This window comes from Anolis carolinensis, chromosome 1 (genome assembly GCF_035594765.1).
Source record: "Anolis carolinensis isolate JA03-04 chromosome 1, rAnoCar3.1.pri, whole genome shotgun sequence".
In the NCBI taxonomy this organism is placed as follows: domain Eukaryota; kingdom Metazoa; phylum Chordata; class Lepidosauria; order Squamata; family Dactyloidae; genus Anolis; species Anolis carolinensis.
The window spans coordinates 628705-649255 of record NC_085841.1 but is presented as its reverse complement, the minus strand read 5'-3'; the positions used below and the strand labels follow the sequence as shown (position 1 = coordinate 649255).

General features: G+C 38.9%; 1 protein-coding gene across 4 annotated transcripts in view; it reads right to left on the bottom strand.

Moving 5' to 3' along the window:
- Positions 1–20236, bottom strand: part of dnmt3a (DNA methyltransferase 3 alpha) — a 200699-nt gene extending 180463 nt beyond the window's left edge. For 2 of the 4 annotated variants that reach the window (XM_062968931.1, XM_062968945.1), the window contains exon 1: positions 19949–20236. The gene's annotated coding sequence lies outside the window, so the exon portion shown is untranslated. The remainder of the gene's footprint in view (positions 1–19948) is intronic. The other 2 variants (XM_062968934.1, XM_062968951.1) reach the window with 1 other exon arrangement.
- Between the last annotated feature and the right edge of the window lie 315 nt (positions 20237–20551).

Here is a 20551-nt window from a genome sequence, read left to right as displayed (position 1 = left end):
TCCTGCTTCTGGCCAATGAGATAGTCAAGTTAATTAGGATTGTTGTTGTTGTTGTTGTTGTTGTTGTTGTTGTTGTGTGCCTTTCAGACTTTGGGCGAGCCTAAGTCTAAAATTTATTTATTTAATATTTATTTATTTACTGCATTTATTTACTACATTTGTATCACACCTTTCTCACCCCAAAGGGGACTCAGAGTGGCTTACAAATTATATGTACATACAATATATTATATTATTAGCATAGCACAATATTAGCATTATATATTACTTTATTGAACTATACCACTATACTGTAATATTATTAGTAACTAGCTGTGCCTGGCCACTCGTTGCTGTGGCGAAGTCTGGTGGTATAGGAAATAAAGTATTGAGGAATTGGTGGTAGTTAAGGTAAAGGGTCAAGGTTTTCCCCTGATGTTAAATCCAGTCGTGTCTGACTCTGGGGGTTGGTGCTCATCTCCATGTCTAAGCTGAAGAGCCGGCGTTGTCCGTAGACTCCTCCAAGGTCATGTGGCCGGCATGACCGCATTATATGGCAGTGTGGAGTTAAGATAATCCAGTTCAAAGCAGATAATATAAGATTCTAAATAGGTTATATAGCTGTGTGGAAGGGCCTCGAGTCTACTGCCATATAATCCAGTGCAAATTAGATAATATGTGGAAGAGGCCTAAGTGAAGCCTAACTCTGCCTGTCCCCTGGGCTGAGTCAGTTGCTAGGAGACCAAGTGTGCGGAGCTTAGCCTTCTAACTGGCAGCAATTGGATAAAAACAATTATTCCTCTTCCTCTAATTAGGACTTTATTTTTCTTTTCTTTTTGTTGTATCAACCTAGAGCCATGGATGATGTGTTGTGTTGTCAAATTTCGAGGTTGGGGAGCCCGTAGTTTTGTTGTTTTGTCCGCTGCCCTGATGCCATCACTCTTTTATATATATAGATACTAGCTGTGCCCGGCCACGCGTTGCTGTGGCAAAGTGGTGGTGGTATTGGTTAAAAATTGTTGTGTAATTTTTATTTGACGTTTTTTGTATTTTTTAAATTAATTTTATTGTAAGTTATCTTTTTATTTATTATATTTTATTATTTTCTTGTATTATTTTTAGTTATTTTCTGTTATAGTATTTTATTGTATTAATTCTTTAGTGTTTTTAATTATTTTTTAGTGTTTTTTATTATTTTTTATTGGGTTGCTAGGAGACCAAGTTGGAGGAGCTTAGCCTTCTAACTGGCAGCAATTGGATAAAAGCAATTATTCCTCTCTCTCTAATTAGGACTTTGTTTTTTGTTTTCTTTTTGTTGTATCAACCTAGAGCCATGGATGATGTGTTGTGTTGTCAAATTTCGAGGTTGGGGAGCCCGTAGTTTTGTTGTTTTGTCCGCTGCCCTGATGCCATCACTCTTTTATATATATAGATATTATATGCAATATAGGATATATAATTAATATTATATGGTAATATTATTAGTGTTATATTGTATTACATTATAATATTATTATAAATATTATATATGTATATACAATATATTATATTATAAAACTGAGGGTGGGGGCCAGGTAAATGACCTCGGAGGGCCGCATCCGGCCCCCGGGCCTTAGTTTGGGGACCCCTGCTCTACCGTATATGGGAAAAAAAGAAAGAAAAGAAATTACAGGATCCTGCGCCAAGTTTCTAAAGGCAAACCTTCCTCCTGCAAGGCCCCATATTATTTTTCCAGACCAACCCAGTTTGGTTCTTCTAAGGCAGGGGTCCTCAAACTTTTGAAGCAGAGGGCCAGTCCACAATCCTTCAGACTGTTGAGGGGCAGAATTATCATTTGAAAAAAATACGAACAAATTCCTATGCACACTGCATATGTCTTATTTGTAGTGCAATACAACAATAACAATGAAAGAACAATATAATATTTAAAAATGAAAACAAGTTTAACCAACATAAACCTATCAGGATTTCAATGGAAAGTGTGGGCCTGCTACTGGCCAATGAGATAGTCAAGTTAATTATGATTGTTGTTGTTGTTGTTGTGTGCCTTCAAGTCATTTCAAACTTTGGGTGAGCCTAGGTCTAAAATTATTTATTTATTTATTTACTACATTTATATCCCACCCTTCTCACCCTGAAGGGGACTCAGAGCAGCTGTATGTACATACAATCTATATATATAAAAGAGTGATGGCATCACGGCAGCGGACAAAACAACAAAAGTAAACACCCCACAACCTCGAAAATGGACATCACAACCCCTCATCCATGCCTCTAGGTTGATACAACAAAAAGAAAAGAAAAATAAATTCCTAATTACAGGGAGAGGAATAATTGTTTTTATCCAATTGCTGCCAGTTAGAAGGCTAAGCTCCGCCCACTTGGTCTCCTAGCAACCCACTCAGCCCAGTGTTAATAAAATAATGATAAAAAAATAAATACAAATAATACAATAAAAAATTATGAAAAACACTAAAATAATTAATACAATAAAATACTATAACAAAATGACTAAAATAATACAACAAAATAATAAAATATAATAAATAAAAAAGATAAGTGACAATAAAATTAATTTAAAAAAATACAAATAACGTCAAATAAAAATTCCACAACAAGTTTTAACCGATACCACCACCACTTTGCCACAGCAACGCGTGGCCGGGCACAGCTAGTATATTATATTATTAGCATAGCACAATATTAGCATTATATATTACTATATTGAACTATACCACTCTATAGTAATATTATATGTAATATATAACATATAATTAATATTATTATATGGTATTATTATTAGTATTATATTGTATAACATTATAGTATTTTTATCAATATTATATGTATATACAATATATTATATTATTAAAACTGATATACAAATATTATATTATAAAACTGAGGGCGGGGGCCAGGTAAATGACCTTGGAGGGCCACATCCGGCCCCCGGGCCTTAGTTTGGGGACCCCTGCTCTACTGTATATGGGAAAAAAAGAAAGAAAAGAAATTACAGGATCCTGTGCCAAGTTTCTAAAGGCAAACCTTCCTCCTGCAAGGCCCCATATTATTTTTCCAGACCAACCCAGTTTGGTTCTTCTAAGGCTCTGAGAAATCCGGAGGCTGCCTAAGCCCAAAAGCAGTCCACAAATCAACCTCTTCCTCCCCATGCACAGGTATGGGCCAACTTGGGAGCCCTTGGACACTTTGTACAACTGTATTAACGTTACCCAATACTTGCAGACCGTACCCCCATAGATAGTCGAAACCGGTTGTGGATCAGGGGTCTACGCATCTTTTATGAAGAATCAAGAAAATAAACAAGAAAGTTTACTCCATGGTGAATGTAACTATCCGTCATGATCTCCAATCTTTGACATCTCCAGACGCGCTGACAAAGAACCTCAATTACCCTCTGGTATGTGAGAGCCCCTATATAAATGGGCTAAAGAGAAGATTCTGGTATTCTGTACAAGAAAACCTGTTGAAATCTACCAGTGTGTGTCTTGGTGCTTTCTTCTGGTGGAAAACTTACCCACAGCACAACTGGGAGAAGAGAACCCAACACTATCATTCATCATACTGTGAATGGAACAGTTTCGATTGCCATTTGAAACCATTTACAGTAGAGTCTCACTTATCCAACACTCGCTTATCCAACGTTCTGGATTATCCAACGCATTTTTGTAGTCAATGTTTTCAATATATCGTGATATTTTGGTGCTAAATTTGTAAATACAGTAATTACTACATAGCATTACAGCGTATTGAACTACTTTTTCTGTCAAATTTGATGTATAACATGATGTTTTGGTGCTTAATTTGTAAAATCATAACCTAATTTGATGTTTAATAGGCTTTTCCTTAATCTCTCCTTATTATCCAACATATTCGCTTATCCAACGTTCAGCCGGCCCGTTTACGTTGGATAAGTGAGACTCTACTGTATCTGAAATTTATATTCATTTATTGTACATAATACAATGTTTAATTACAGTATATACTTGAGTATAAGCCTAGTTTTTTAGCCCTTTTTTAAGATTGAAAAAGCCCCCCTCTAGATATTGGAGACTAAAAGAAATACCCTCAAAAACAGAATGGTTAATTAAGATAGCAGAAATTAAAAATATGGATAGGCTAACATTCTTACTAGCCAAATACCAGGGCAAACAAAGAAAAGAAACTAATTGGCAACAGGTGAATAAATACATGCAGAATTGTTAAGAAATTAGGAATATGTATGTTATGTTATTAAAAAGCAGTACCATAGTTAACTATCTTTTTACACCAATCTATATTAGAAAAATAAAAGGATAAGACAACCCACACCAATCCGGAGAAGATAACCGACTGAAAGAACCCGAAGAGCCAAATGAAGACAAAAGATAAGATATACGGAAAACAGGACTATATTTTTTAAAAAAGAAAAAGCCCCCCTCGGCTTATACTCGGGTGAGGGTCCTGGTTGGCTTATATTTGGGTCAGCTTATACTCGAGAATATATGGTACATTTATTATTTTTCTCTATTATTATTGGTATTATTACATTTATTATTTTTCTCTATTATTGTTGCTACTACAGTAGATTCTCACTTATCCAACATAAACGGGCCGGCAGAACATTGGATAAGTGAATATGTTGGATAATAAGGAGGGATTAGGGAAAAGCCTATAAAACATCAAATTAGGTTATGATTTTACAAATTAAGCACCAAAACATCATGTTATACAACAAATTGGACAGAAAAAGTAGTTCAATGCGCAGTAATGCTATGTAGTAATGATGACTGTATTTACAAATTTAGTACCAAAATATCACGATGTTTTGAAAACATTGACTACTAAAATGCGTTGGATACTCCAGAATGTTGGATAAGTGAATGTTGGATAAGTGAGACTCTACTGTAATACATTTATTTTACTCTATTTTTATTATTAATAATAATATATTTATTATTTCACTCTGATCTTATTATTATTATTATTATTACTATTATTGCATTTACTTTTTTACTCTATTTATTATTACTTGTATTATTTCCCTGTATTTATTATTATTATTATTATTATTATTACATGTATTATATTTTACTCTATTATTATTCAGGTTGGCTTATACTCAAGTATATATGGTACAGTAGAGTCCCACTTATCCAACACTCGCTTATCCAACGTTCTGGATTATCCAACGCATTTTTGTAGTCAATGTTTTCAATATATCGTGATATTTTGGTGCTAAATTCATAAATACAGTATTTCTACATAGCATTACTGCGTATTGAACTACTTTTTCTGCCAAATTTGTTGTCTAACATGATGTTTTGGTGCTTCACTTGTAAAATCATAACCTAATTTGATGTTTAATAAGCTTTTCCTTAATGCCTCCTTATTATCCAACATATTCGCTTATCCAACATTCTGCCGGCCCGTTTATGTTGGATAAGTGAGACTCTACTGTACATTTATTATTTTTCTCTATTATTGGTATTGTTACATTTATTATTTTACTCTATTAATTATTATTATTGCATTTATTATTTTACTCTATTATTGTTGTTACTTTTACATTTATTTAAATTACAGTTTGAGGTAAAGATTCAACAACATTTAAACTACTGATGCCTGAATTAATGTAATTTTATTGGTATCTCGGCTTATACTGGAGTCAATGTTTTCCCAGTTTTTTTGTGATAAAATTAGGTGCCTCAGCTTATATTCAAGTCAGCTTATTCTCGAGTATATACGGTAACTATCATTCATCATACTGTGAATGCAGCAGTTTCGATTGTCATTTGTAACCATTTATCTGATATTTGTATTCATTTACTGTACATAATACAATGTTTAATTATATTTAATACATTGTTATCATTCCAATAGTGTTATGGTTGAAGGGGTCGTAAGACTCCTCGAGAGTCAGACACTCTCGAGGAGCGTGAAAGGAAACGGCTCCGGGATTTGTTTGCAGAGCTGACAGATGAGGACTCATTTGAGGGTTTTTCTCAGGGTTTGGAGGAAGAGGTGGCCAGCTCGGAGGAGGATGATATGGAGTGGACTCGTGTGAGGGAGGATTTGGGTGTTGGGGAGGCAGGCAGTGAAAGCATGGGAGGTGATTGGCGGGTTGCAGGATCAGACCCATGGACTGGTTGGAGGGATGGAGCGGGATCCACAGCTGGGGATGCTGTGGGGCGTAGTCGAAGGTGCTTTAGCTCTGATGAGGATGAGGATGTTGGGGCGTCTGGAATTGGGATGGCAGCTGACAGCGATGATGAGCTTGAACTGTGATAAAATGGGGTTTGGGACCAATGTCTAATTGCGTTGGGCAAGGTAATCTGGACGGACGCTTGGGCTCTTGCTGGGGAATTTCCTGAAGACGGGTGTGTTTCATTACTGGATACGTAAGTTTACCAAGGACGGGGCATTGACGGCGGGAGGAACTGTGTGGGGTTTTTCTCTGTGCAACTTGTGTTTAATCTTGATAGCTTGGACCTCTGTCGTCTTTTTGACGGGCAATATCTACTTTCACTGGATTGACGCTGGACTGACTGACTACAATTCCGGATTAACCCTTCTGCTGTCTATCGGTGTGATCTTTGGATTCCTTTGACGACTACGCTTGGCTTTTGATCTTCTGGACCGGATTGGGACCCTGCTGACTGCCGTTACCCTAAACCTGAATCTTGACTACAACCACGCTCTCGTTCGCTGCAGGGAGAAGTAAACAAGCCTGGTTTACTCCCCTGCTGTTCCTGAGTAGCAGAGAGGAATCTGCCGCCAGTTTTCTGTTTACATTCCAACTGCTGTTGATTCCCTTTTGTTTGCATTGTTTGCAAAGCTGAAGTAAGCTCTTTGATTTAATCCGGATTATACTCCTGTTTAACCCGGTTTTTCCCTTTGAACTGTTTAAGCTCAAACTGAGCTGCTTTTTGGTTATTTAGCACACTGAAGTCAAGTGTTTGCCCTGTTCTTTGTTCCTTACGGGCGTTTTTAGTTCTGTAACCTCAATAAACTGAGTTTTGTTTTACTTGCTGGCGTTCTGTCTATGACAAATAGTGGACACTTGTTAGTTCAAGCCCTTGGGAACCCATTTTTTTCTTATAGCCCTTGGACACTGACATATAATCCAGATCCTCCAGTATCTGGATTATATGAGTCTACACTGCCATATATTCCATAATCTGGATTTTGTATGGCACTGCCTGCTTCCCTGGAGGCTTTTATTTGTTTATTTACTGTGTTTATATAACCGCTTTTCTCACCCCTGGGGAACTCAGAGGTTTACAACATAAACATGGCAAAATTCAATGCCAAACATACATAGAATCCTAGAATTGGAAGAGACCTGGTGGTCCACCCAATCCAACCCCTTTCTCTCAAGAAGCAGGAAAAACACATTTAAAGCACCCCCGACAGATGGCCACCCAGCCTCTACTTAAAAGCCTCCAAAGGAGCCTCCACCACAGTCCGGGGCAGAGAGTTCCACTGCTGAACAGCCTTTCTCACAGTGAAAAAGTTCTTCCTAGTGTTCAGGTAGAATCTCCTTTCTTTCTGAAGTTTGAAGCCATTGTTCCATTGTGTCCTAGTCTCCAGGGCAGCAGAAAACAAGCTTTCTCCCTCCTCACTATGACTTCCTCACATATTTATACATGGCTATTATGTGTTGTCGAAGGCTTTCATGGCCAGGATCACAGAGTTGTTGTATGTCTTTCGGGCTGTGTGGCCATGTTCCAGAAGCATTCTCTCCTGGCGTTTCGCCCACATCTATGGCAGGCATCCTCAGAGGTTGTGAGGTATGGAGAAAACTAAGCAAAAAAAAAAAAAGATTCTACCTGAACACTAGGAAGAACTTTTTCACTGTGAGAAAGGCTGTTCAGCAGTGGAACTCTCTGCCCCGGACTGTGGTGGAGGCTCCTTCTTTGGAGGCTTTTAAGTAGAGGCTGGGTGGCCATCTGTCGGGGGTGCTTTAAATGTGTTTTTCCTGCTTCTTGAGAGAAAGGGGTTGGATTGGGTGGACCACCAAGTCTCTTTTTTTTTTTGCTTAGTTTTCTCCATACCTCACAACCTCTGAGGATGCCTGCCATAGATGTGGGCGAAACGCCAGGAGAGAATGCTTCTGGAACATGGCCACACAGCCCGAAAGACATACAACAACTCCATGGCTATTATGTCTCCTTTCAGCCCTTCTCTTTTGCAGGCTAAACTTGCCCAGCTCTTTCAGCTGCTCCTCATAGGGCTTGTTCTCCAGGCCCTTGATCCTTTGAGTCTCTTCCTCTGGACACCTTCCAGCTTAGAGTCAACATCTCCCTTCAATTGCGGTGCCCAGAATTGGACCCAGTGTGTTTCCAGGTAAAGTGGTCTGACCAAGGCAGAAGAGAAGGACTTCCCTGGATCTGGACCAGTGGTTCTGGACCTGTGGGTCGCGAGAACGAAACTCCAGTCCACCTTCCTCCTGATTTATTTCTTTATTTTATTTCCGCTCCTTGCTACAGAGCTAACCACTGCATTGAACAAATAGACCACACCAGCTCTAGATCGTTTGGGATTCTGCTCCTGTCTCCTGGAGTCTTGGCTCTCCTGCCCCATTTGGTCCCATCTGCAAACATCATGATCCTGCCTTCTAGCCCTTCATCTAAGTCAGGGGTCCTCAAACTTTTTAAGCCGAGGGCCGGTCCACAATCCTTCAGACTTTATCATTTGAAAAAAAAAATACAAACAAATTCCAATGCACACTGCACATGTCTTACTTTTAGTGCAAAAACAACAACAAGAACAATGAAAGAACAATACAATATTTAAAAATAAAAACAATTTTAACCAACATACATTTATCAGGATTTCAATGGGAATTGGCTTCTGGCCAATGAGATAGTCAAGTTAATTAGGATTGTTGTTGTTGTTGTTGTTGTTGTTGTTGTTGTTGTTGTTGTGTGCCTTCAAGTCATTTCAGACTTTGGGCGAGCCTAAGTCTAAAATTTATTTATTTATTTATTTATTATTTACTGCATTTATTTACTACATTTGTATCACACCCTTCTCACCCCAAAGGGGACTCAGAGTGGCTTACAAATTATATATACATACAATATATTATATTATTAGCATAGCACAATATTAGCATTATATATTACTATATTGAACTATACCACTATACTGTAATATTATATGTAATATATATCATATAATTAATCTTATTATATGGTATTATTAGTATTATATTGTATAACATTATATGATTATCAATATTATATGTATATACAATATATTATATTATTTAAAATGATATAAAATATTATATTATAAAACTGAGGGCGGGGGCCAGGTAAATGACCTTGGAGGGCCGCATTCGGCCCCCGGGCCTTAGTTTGGGGACCCCTGATCTAAGTCATTAATGATCCACGTGGACACAATAAGCGCCATCTATATATATAAAAGAGTGATGGCATCAGGGCAGCGGACAAAACAACAAAACTACAGGCCCCCCAACCTCGAAATTTGACAACACAACCCATCATTCACGGCTCTAGGTTGATACTACAAAAAGGAAAAGAAAAATAAAGTCCTAATTAGAGGGAGAGCAATAATAGGTTTTATCCAATTGCTGCCAGTTTGAAGGCTAAGCTCCGCCCACTTGGTCTCCTAGCAACCTACTCAGCCCAGGGAACAGGCACAGTTAGGCCTCACTTAGGCCTCTTCCACAGATTATCAGATTTTAACTGGATTATATGGCAGTGTAGACTCAAGGCCCTTCCACACAGCTATATAACCCATTTAGAATCTTATATTATCTGCTTTGAACTGGATTATCTTGACTCCACACTGCCAGATAATTCACTACAGCTGTGTAGAAGGGGCCTCAGATAATCCAGTTCTAAACAGATAATATAAGATTATAAATATACAGTAGAGTCTCACTTATCCAGTCCAACCCAATTCTGCCATGCAGGACACAATCCAAGCACTCCCAACAGATGGCCACCCAGCCTCTCAATACTAATAATAATAATAATAATAATAATAATAATAATAACAACAACATCATACAATCTTAAGGTTTGGAGTGACCCCTAAGGGTCATCCAGATCAACTTCCTTCTATCATGCAGGAGGACACAATCCAAGCACTCCTGACAGATGGCCACCCAGCCTCTCAATACTAATACTGATAATAATAATAATAATAATAATAATAATAATAATAATAATAATAACAACAACAACATCATACAATCTTAAGGTTTGGAGTGACCCCTAAGGGTCATCCAGATCAACTTCCTTCTATCATGCAGGAGGACACAATCCAAGCACTCCTGACAGATGGCCATCCAGCCTCTACATAATAATAATAATGATGAAGATGATGATGATGATAATAATAATAATAGAAGAATAGAATCCAAGAGTTTGGAGAGACCCCTAAGGGCCATCCAGCCCAACCCTTTCTACTATACAGCAGGACACAATCCAAGCATTCACAACACATGGACAACGTATAAATACTATACAATACTACACAGGGACATAGACCCCCCTCTATCACAGTACACAAACAACCAAATGCATACTAAACATAAAAACAACCATACAACAGACATTCAATACCACCACTACCTCAACAATTTCTCACCAACACCACCAGACAACACCACAGCAACGCGTGGCCGGGCACAGCTAGTGAATGTATAATATTTATATGTATAATTATGTATGTTTTTAAATGCAAGTTCTTAATTTTAATTTAATGGTTTTAAATGTGATGTAAACTTTTTTTTGATGCGTATGCTTATATTGTAAGCCGCCGAGTCCCCTGATGGGTGAGAAGGGCGGGGTAGAAATGATGTAATAAATAAATAAATAAATAAATAAATAATCAAGATCCTGAACAGAACTGAGCCCAGGAGGGAATGAACCCTGCTGATGGCACTCCACTTGCCACTTCTTTCCCTCCAGGATGACGCAGAAGAAACATTGGGGAGAATCCCCATCTGGGTTCACATTCGCTTAACCAATTACAGATAAAACCAAATATCAAACCAAATCATAACATCTAAACATGAAACATATTACTATGCATTAGAACTATATAGATTAAATGTGAGATAAGACGGCATTCAGACATAAGGCCATAGAATTACAACCATCTAATGTAAACATTAAAATCACATGAAAGTTTGCCCATGTCTGATCTAAGTCATGAATCAAGATCCTGAACAGAACTGAGCCCAGGAGGGAATGAATCCTGCTGATGGCACTCCACTTGCCACTTCTTTCTCTCCAGGATGACGCAGAAGAAACATTGGGGAGAATCCCCATCTGGGTTCACATTCGCTTAACCAATTACAGATAAAACCAAATATCAAACCAAATCATAACATCTAAACATGAAACATATTACTATGCATTAGAACTATATAGATTAAATGTGAGATAAGACGGCATTCAGACATAAGGCCATAGAATTACAACCATCTAATGTAAACATTATAATCACATGATGCAAAATCATAAACCGGGCCGTTCCAAATGTTGATTGCACAAGATTCATACATATGTTTGCCCATGTCTGATCTAAGCCCTGAATCAAGATCCTGAACAGAACTGAGCCCGGGAGGGAATGAACCCTGCTGATGGTACTCCACCCATCTGGGTTCACATTTGCTTAACCAATTATGGATAAAACCAAATATCAAACCAAATCATAACATCTAAACAAGAAACATATTAACTCTGCATTTGAACAATATAGACTAAACATAAGATAAAGAATATTAAGTCATAAGGCCATAGAATTACAATCCTGAACAGAACTGAGCCCAGGAGGGAACTCTTGCCACTTCTTTCCAGAGGAATCATTGGGGAGAATCCCCCTCTGGGCTCATTTACTTAGCCAATTACAGATCAAAACCAAATATCAAACCAAACCATAACATCTAAACAAGAAACATATAACTACGCATTAGAACTATATAGATTAAACATAAGATAAGACGGCATTCAGACATAAGGCCATAGAATTACAACCATCTAATGTAAACATTAAAACCACATGATGCAAAATCATAAACCAGGCCGTTCCAATTGTCGATTACACAAGACAACATTCACACATATGTTTGCCCATGTCTGATCTAAGCCCTGAATCAAGATCCTGAACAGAACTGAGCCCAGGGGGGAATGAACCCTGCTGATGACACTCCACTTGCCACTTCTTTCCAGGATGAAGCAGAGGAAGCATTGGGGAGAATGCCCATCTGGGTTCATTCACTTAACCAATTACAGATAAAAACCAAATATAAAACCAAACCATAACATCTAAACAAGAAACATATTAACTATGCATTTGAACAACATAGACTAAACATAAGTTAAAGAATATTAAGTCATAAGGCCATAGAATTACAATCCTGAACAGAACTGAGCCCAGGAGGGAACTCTTGGGGAGAATCCCCCTCTGGGCTCATTTACTTAGCCAATTACAGATAAAAAACAAATATCAAACCAAACCATAACATCTAAACAGGAAACATATAACTATGCATTAAAACAATATAGATTAAACACAAGATAAGACGGCATTCAGACATAAGTCCATATAATTACAACCATCTAATGTAAACACTAAAATCACATGATGGAGAATCATAAACCGGGCTGTTCCAATGGTCGATTGCACAAGATGACATTCATTCATAAGAACATAGAATTGCAACCACCTAATGTAAACATTAAAAGCACATGATGCAAAATCATAAACCGGGCCGTTCCAATTGCACATAGAGTCTCACATATCCAAGACTCGCTTATCCAAGGTTCTGGATTATCCGATGCATTTTTGTAGTCAATGTTTTCAATATATCGTGATATTTTGGTGCTAAATTCGTAAATACAGTAATTACTACATAACATTACTGTGTATTGAACTACTTTTTCTGTCAAATTTATTGTATAACCTGATGTTTTGGTGCTAAATTTGTAAAATCATAACCTAATTTGATGTTTAATAGGCTTTTCCTTAATCCCTCCTTATTATCCAAGATGTTCGCTTATCCAAGTTTCTGCCGGCCCGTTTAGCTTGGATAAGTGAAACTCTACTGTATATAGATTAAACATAAGATAAGACGGCATTCAGACATGAGGCCACAGAATTACAACCATCTCATGTCAACATTAAAATCACATGATGCAAAATCATAAACTGGGCCATTCCAATTGTCGATGGCACAAGACAACATACAGACATAAGGAATATAGAATTGCAACCACCTAACCAGGAGGTCATGAGTTCGAGGCCCGCTCGGAGCCTATGTTTGTCTTGTCTTTGTTCTATGTTAAAGGCATTGAATGTTTGCCTATATATGTAATGTGATCCTCCCTGAGTCCCCTTCGGGGTAAGAAAGAAGGGCGGAATATAAATGCTGTAAATAAATAAATAAATAAATAATGTAAACACTGAAAGCACATGACGCAAAATCGTAAACAGGGCACATATTCCATATTTATTTCTTGCGCTGCATTTCCAGCAGAGCCTGGTGGCCATAGAATTACAACGACTGAATGTAAACATTGTTAATCACATGATACAAAATCATAAACCGGCCCATTCCAATGGCATGTACAGTCGAGTCTCACTTATCCAACATAAACGGGCTGGCAGAATGTTGGATAAGCGAATATGTTGGATAATAAGGAGGCATTAAGGAAAAGCCTATTAAACATCAAATTAGGTTATGATTTTACAAATTAAGCACCAAAACATCATGTTATACAACCAATTTAGCAGAAAAAGTAGTTCAATGCGCTGTAATGCTATGTAGTCATTACTGTATTTATGAATTTAGCACCAAAATATCACAATATATTGAAAACATTGACTCCAAAAATACGTTGGATAATCCAGAATGTTGGATAAGCGAGTGTTGGATAAGTGAAACTCTACTGTATTCCATATTTATTTCTTGCACTGTATTTACAGCAGAGCCTGGTGGCCATAGAGTTACGACAACTTAATGTAAACATTATAATCACGTGATGCAAAATCATAAACCGGTCCGTTCCTATTCCACATATTCCATATTTATTTCTTGCACTGCATTTCCACCAGAGCCAAGTTAGCCACAGAATTACAACAACCTAATGTAAACATTATAATCACATGATGCAAAATCATAAACCGGGCCGTTCCAATGGCACATATTCCATATTTATTTCTTGCACTGCATTTCCATCAGAGCCTGGGTGGCCATAGAATTATGACGACTTAATGTAAACATTATAATCACGTGATGTAAAATCATAAACCGGGCCGTTCCAATGGCACATATTCTATATCTATTTCTTGTGCTGCATGTCCAGCAAAGCCAGGTTGGCCATAGAATTACAAGGACTTAATGTAAACATTATAATCACATGATGCAAAACCGTAAACCGGGCCGTTCCAACTGTCAATTGCACAAGACAACATTCATACCTAAGTTTGCCCATGTCTGATCCAAGCCATGAATCAAGATCCTGAACAGAACTGAGCCCAGGAGGGAATGAACCTCGACTGCATATTCCGAATTTATTTCTTGCACTGCATTTCCAGCAGAGCCAGGTTGGCCATAGAATTACAAGGACTTAATGTAAACATTATCACATGATGCAAAATCATAAACCGGGCAGTTCCAATGGCACATATTCCATATTTATTTCTTGCACTGCATTTCCAGCAAAGCCAGGTTGGCCATAGAATTACAAGGACTTAATGTAAACATTATAATCACATGATGCAAAACCGTAAACCGGGCCGTTCCAACTGTCAATTGCACAAGACAACATTCCTACGTAAGTTTGCCCATGTCTGATCCAAGCCATGAATCAAGATCCTGAACAGAACTGAGCCCAGGAGGGAATAAACCTCGACTGCATATTCCGAATTTATTTCTTGCACTGCATTTCCAGCAGAGCCAGGGAGGCCACAGAATTACAAGGACTTACTGAAAACATTAAAATCACATGTTGCAAAATCATAAACCGGGCCGTTCCAATGGCACATATTCCATATTTATTTCTTGCACTGCATTTCCGGCAGAGCCAGGGTGGCCACAGAATTACAACGACTTAATGTAAACATTATAATCACATAATGCAAAACCGTAAACTGGGCCGTTCCAACCGTCGATTGCACAAGACAACATTCATACCTAAGTTTGCCCATGTCTGATCTGAGCCATGAATCAAGATCCTGAACAGAACTGAGCCCAGGAGGGAATAAACCTCGATTGCATATTCCATATTTATTTCTTGCACTGCATGTCCAGCAGAGCCAGGGTGGCCATAGAATTACAAGGACTTAATGTAAACATTATAATCACGTGATGCAAAATCATAAACCGGGCCGTTCCAACCGTCGATTGCACAAGACAACATTCATACCTAAGTTTGCCCATGTCTGATCTGAGCCATGAATCAAGATCCTGAACAGAACTGAGCCCAGGAGGGAATAAACCTCGATTGCATATTCCATATTTATTTCTTGCACTGCATGTCCAGCAGAGCCAGGGTGGCCATAGAATTACAAGGACTTAATGTAAACATTATAATCACATGATGCAAAACCGTACACCAGGCCGTTCCAACTGTCGATTGCACAAGACAACATTCCTACGTAAGTTTGCCCATGTCTGATCCAAGCCATGAATCAAGATCCTGAACAGAACTGAGCCCAGGAGGGAATGAATCTCGATTGCACATTCTGTATTTATTTCTTGCACTGCACTGCTGGGTGGCCATCTTTGCAAAGCAAGAAAAAGGGGGGGGGACTATTCCCCCCCCCCAATATATGCAGATCTTGTGCTCTTCCCCCCCCCCATGAGCCCACCCTTTGCATTGCCCAATTCAGCCAGCAGCCCCCTTCCTTCCCTATTGAAATGCATAGGGCTAAAAAGGGGGGGGGGGAGGAGGAGAGGGGGGAGGAGCCTGTGACGTCAGAGGAGGGGGCGGGGCCAGCAGCCTGGCATGGTGCCAGTCCCGGGGATGGAAGAGGAAGCACGCAATTGAGGCAAAGGAGGGGGGAGATAGAGAGAGAGAGAGAGAGAGAGCTGGCAGACTGGGATATTCTGCAAAGGAGGGGGGGGGGGGAATTGAGACCCCTCCCCAGCTCAGCCTTTGCAAGGGGGAATGCAGACCCTTTGCAAAGGGAGGGGTCGCTCCGTGCCAATCTAACCCCCCCCCCCCTCTTTCCCTCCTTTGCAAAATGCACCCTCTTTGCATTTGCAAAACTGGAGAAAAAAAAATGCAATGCCTAGTGAGTTTGCCCTTGGCCTGGCTTCAAGGACAACGTTGCCCCCCCCCCCTTTTTAAAAACAACCCCCCCAAAAGACATTGGGGAGAAGAAGCTAGGGGGTGGAAATATTGATAAACACACGGCTGTTGATAAACAAGAGCGTTATTTCCCCCTCCAGAGACCCCCCCCCAAAAACGTCATGGTTTTGCAAAAAAAAAAAAAGGGTTTTGCAAAAAAAAGGGTTTTTGCAAAAGGCAGGGCTTTGCACCAGCTTTCCCCTCCCTTAATGCTACAGGTGTGTTTTTGCGCCTGCGCAAAGGGAGGGGGCATTTTTTTTTTTTGCAATTTTTTTGCAACCTTTGCAAAATAAAGCCCCCTCCCCATAATTTTGAGGAAAGGAAAACAGGTATTATTATAATATTATTATTATATTATTATTGTTGTTATGGTTCTGCAAAGCTCCCTTATTTTCCCCCCCTCCCCTTCTCTCTCTCTCTCTCTTGCCCCCCCCCCCCCCGTTTTGCCCGCCCTTTGGGTCATGCCAGGCTGCCATGTTTGCCACTGCTTCCCCCCCCCCCCCCAATTCCCTTACTCTCTTTGCAAAAAAAATAATATACAAAACAAGCCTCGTTTTGGTGCAGGAAGGATCCAAATATGGGAGGGGGCAAACTGGGGAGGGGTCGCACCTTGTAGGAGGAAAAAACTGGCGAGGGGTCACCTCTCGACTCACCTGACCCCCCCCCCTTTTTTTTAAACACACACATTTTGCAAATCCTGTTAAAATGCATGGAGAAGGGAGCTTGCAAAATATTATTTTCTAGGTGGGAGGGGGGGGGGAGGAAAAAATTAAATATTTGTGTCCTGAGTGCAAAAGTTGGAATGCAATTAAATATATACCCTAATCCCTCCCCTTTAAAAAAATACACATTTTGCAATTACAAAATTGCACATATATTTTTGCAAATCCTGGGGAAATGGGTTTTGCAAGGAGGTTGCAAAAATATTATTTTCAAGGGAAAAGGAGGGGGGGGGAATAAAAGATGATGGTGGAAGGAGAAGAAAGATCCTCAGGATGCCCCCCACCCTGTAATAAAAATATTCCAAAAAGGAGGGGGGATGGCAGGAGGATTGCAGGGCAACAACAACAACAACAACAACAACAACAACAACAACAATAATAATAATAATATATTATTATTATTATTATTATTATTAGTATTATTATCCGGGGCAATTGGGGGGTGCTCTTGCAATCCCCCTCCCCTTTTAACTAGAGTTGGAAGGGGGGGGTAAGCAAGACCCTTCGCCAAGATAGTGGATTGCAGGATAATAATAATAATAATAATAAATATAATAAGGTGCAATTTGGGGGGGGGGAGCTCTTGCAATCCCCCTCCCCTTTCAACTTGACTTGGAGGGGGGGAGGTAAGCAAGACCCTTCCCCAAGACAGATTAGTCGATTGCAGGATGATAATAATAATAATAAATTATTATTATTATCTATATATATAAAATAGTGGCATAATATATTATCATTATTATTATTATTATTCGGTGCAATTTGTGGGGGGGGGGGGGTGCTCTTGCAATCCCCCCTCCCCTTTCAACTTGACTTGCAGGGGGGGTAAGCAAGACCCTTCCCCAAGACAGATTAGTGGATTGCAGGATAATAATAATAATAATAATAATAATAATAATATAATTCGGTGCAATTTGGGGGGGGGATTTTGCAATCCCCCCCTTTCAATTTGACTTGGAAGGTGGGGGGAAACAAGACCCTTCCCCAAGATATTGCAGGATAATAATAGTAATAATATATTATTATTATTACTATTTTATATATATATATATATATATATATATATATATATATATATATATATGAGTGATGGCATAATATATTATCATTATTATTATTATTACAAGAATTCGGTGCAATTTGTGGGGGTGCTCTTGCAATCCCCCCCTTTCAACTTGACTTGCAGGGGAGGTAAGCAAGACCCTTCCCCAAAACAGGTTAGTGGATTGCAGGATAATAATAATAATAATAATAATAATATATTATTATTATATAAAAGAGTAATGGCATAATATATTATTATTATTATTATTATCTATATATAATATAGAGTGAAGAGTATTATTATCTATATATAATATAGAGTAAAAGAGTGAAGGCATATTATTATTATTATTATTATTATTATTATTGTTATTCGGAGCAATAAGAATTCGGGGCAATTTGTGGGGGTGCTCTTGCAATCCCCCTCCCCTTTCAACTTGACTTGGGGGGGGGGGGTAAGCAAGACCCTTCCCCAAGATAGATTAGTAGATTGCAGAATAATATCTATATATATAAAAGAGTGATGGCATAATATATTATTATTATTATTATTACTATTATTATCTATATATATATATATATATATATAAAAGAGTGATGGCATAATATATTATTATTATCTATATATATAAAAGAGTAATGGCATAAAATATTATTATTATCTATATATGTAAAAGAGTAATGGCATAATATATTATTATTATTATTATTATCTATATATATATAAAAGAGTGATGGCATAATATATTATTATTATCTATATATGTAAAAGAGTAATGGCATTATTATTATTATTATTATTATTATTATTCGGAGCAATAGGAATTAGGGGCAATTTGTGGGGGGGCTCTTGCAATCCCCCCTCCCTTTTGAACTAGAGTTGGAAGGGGGGGTAAGCAAGACCCTTCCCCAAGATAGATTAGTAGATTGCAGAATAATAATAATATTATTATTATCTATATATATAAAAGAGTGATGGCATAATATATTATTATTATTATTATCTATTATCTATATATATATATATATAAAAGAGTGATGGCATAATATATTATTATTATTATTATTACCATCTATATATATAAAAGAGCAATGGCATAATATATTATTATTATTATTATTATTATTATTATTATTAAGAATTCGATGCAATTTGTGGTGGGGTGCTCTTGCAATCCCCCTCCCCTTTGAACTTGACTTGGGGGGGGGGGGTAAGCAAGACCCTTCCCCAAGATAGTAGATTGCATAATAATAATAATAATAATAATAATAATAATAATAATAATAATAATAATAATAATAATAATATCTATATATGTAAAAGAGTAATGGCATTATTATTATTATTATTATTATTATTATTATTATTCGGAGCAACAAGAATTCGGGGCAATTTAGGGGGGGCTCTTGCAATCCCCCTCCCCTTTCAACTTGACTTGGAAGGGGGGGGGTAAGCAAGACCCTTCCCCAAGATAGTACATTGCATAATAATAATAATAATAATAATATCTATATATATAAAAGAAGTAATGGCATTATTATTATTATTATTATTATTATTCGAAGCAATAGGAATTTGGGGCAATTTGTGGTGGGGTGCTCTTGCAATCCCCCTCCCCTTTGAACTTGACTTGGGGGGGGGGGGGGGGGGGTAGCTGCCATACTCTTTCCCAAGAGAGATAGAGGAAATAGATAGAATGGATAGATGCATTTCCCTGCCATGCCATGCCATGCAACAATTTTGGCAGCTTGCAAGACTGGCTTGGTGCAAAAGACCCCTCCAAAATCCCATATCCCCCCCCCCAAAAAAAAAAATCAAAATGGCATGAATCTCTCTGCCTGTGTCCTTGCAATGTCTGTCCTTACCTGGCGTTGTTGGTGGTGGTGCCGGTGGTGGAGATCCAGAAAAGGGGGGGGGTCTTCTCTCTCTCTCTCTCTCTCTCTCTCTCTCCCCCTCCTCCCTGGCCTCGCCTGCCTTGGCCCTCTCTCTGCTGCTGCTCCTGCTCCTGCCTCGCCCGCCCGCCCGCCCGCCTGCCTTCTTTCCTCGCCTCGCCCGGAGCAGCAGCAGCCGCGGAGGAGGAGGAGGAGGAGGAGGAAGAGGAAGGGGCGCCCAGGCCTCGCCCGCCGCCTGCTCGCCCGACCGCCCGCCCGCCGCTGCCACTGCTGCAGGGAGATCGGAAGGGCTCGGCTACACTCGGAACCGCTCGGGCCGCGCAGGGCGGCCGCTAGGGGGAGGCCGAGAGCAAGCACCGCCACACTTCCAGCCCCGCCGCCTGGAAATAAAAAAAAAAATGGATGCGCTGCGGTCCTAGCGCCCGCCCTTTATTTAGCCTCTAGACCAAGGGTCCCCAAACTAAGGCCCGGGGGCCGGATGCGGCCCTCCAAGGTCATTGACCTGGCCCCTGTCCTAAACTTTAGAATTAGGGTTGACCTAAGTCTACCTGGTCTTTGGGAGGTCTCTTTGCTTAC